Source organism: Arachis duranensis, chromosome 10 (assembly GCF_000817695.3).
Source record: "Arachis duranensis cultivar V14167 chromosome 10, aradu.V14167.gnm2.J7QH, whole genome shotgun sequence".
NCBI lineage: Eukaryota > Viridiplantae > Streptophyta > Magnoliopsida > Fabales > Fabaceae > Arachis > Arachis duranensis.
The window spans coordinates 62,251,983-62,253,566 of NC_029781.3; positions in this window are offsets into that span (position 1 = coordinate 62,251,983).

Below are 1,584 nucleotides of genomic sequence, written 5' to 3' on the forward strand. Positions count from 1 at the left end.
CAAGACCAATGGGGTTGACCCTGAGGTCTACAGACTTATGCTATTCCCTTTTGCTGTAAGAGACAAAGCTAGGATATGGTTAGACTCACAACCTAAAGAAAGCCTGAACTCTTAGGAAAAGCTAGTCAATGCCTTCTTGGCAAAGTTCTTTCCACCTCAAAAATTGAGTAAGCTTAGAGTGGAAGTCCAAACCTTGAGACAGAAGGAAGGTGAATCCCTCTATGAAGCTTGGGAAAGATATAAACAATTGATCAGAAAGTGTCCTTCTGACATGCTTTCTGAATGGAGCATCATAGGTATCTTCTATGATGGTCTGTCTAAACTGTCCAAGATGTCATTGGACAGCTCTGCTGGAGGATCTCTTCATCTGAAGAAGACGCCTATAGAAGCTCAAGAACTCATTGAAATGGTTGCAAATAACCAATTCATGTACACTTCTGAAAGGAATCCTGTGAACAATGGGACGAATTAGAAGAAAGGAGTTCTTGAGATTGATACTCTGAATGCCATATTGGCTCAGAACAAAATATTGACTCAGCAAGTCAATGTGATTTCTCAAAGTCTGTCTGGAATGTAAGCTGCACCAGGCAGTACTAAGGACGCTTCATCTGAAGAAGAAGCTTATGATCCTGAGAACCCATCAATGGAAGAGGTGAATTACATGGGAGAACCCTATGGAAACACCTATAATCCTTCATGGAGAAATCATCTAAATCTCTCATGGAAGGATCAATAGAAACCTCAACAAGGTTTCAACAACAATAATGGTGGAAGAAACAGGTTTAGCAATGACAAGCCTTTTCCAACATCTTCTCAGCAACAGGCAGAGAATTCTAAGCAGAGCCACTCTGACTTAGCAACCATGGTCTCTAATCTAATCAAAACCACTCAAAGTTTCATAACTGAAACAAGGTCCTCCATTAGAAACTTGGAGGCATAAGTGGGTCAGCTGAGTAAGAAAGTTACTGAACTCCCTCCTAGTACTCTTCCAAGCAATACAGAAGATAATCCAAAAGGAGAGTGTAAGGTTTGAATTTGAAGGGTGAGGTTGGTGGGGAGTTATGAAGGATGGATGTGAGTGGTGAAGAGAAAAATGGGATTTGATAGGTGAAGGGTTTTTGGGGAAGAGGTGTTGAGGTGATTGGTGAATGGGGGAAGAAGAGAGAGAGTGATGGTAGGGTCCTGTGGGGTCCACAGATCCTGTGGTGTCAAGGAAAAGGCATCCTTGCACCAAATGGCATCAAAATCCACGTTTTGAGCCATTTCTGGCGTTAAACGCCGGGCTGATGCCCATTCCTGGCATTTAACGCCAGGTTCTTGCCCTTTACTGGCGTTTAACGCCAGTCTGGTGCCCCTTTCTGGCGTTAAACGCCCAGAATGGTGCCAGACTAGGCGTTAAACGCCCAACTGCTAGGCTGACTGGCGTTTAAACGCCAGCAGCATCTTCCTCCAGGGTATGCTGTTTTTCTTCCTGTTTTTCATTCTGTTTTTGCTTTTTCATTGTTTTTGTGACTTCTTATAATCATCAACCTACAAAAAAGATAAAATAACAAAAGAAAATAATTAATTATAAAACATTGGGTT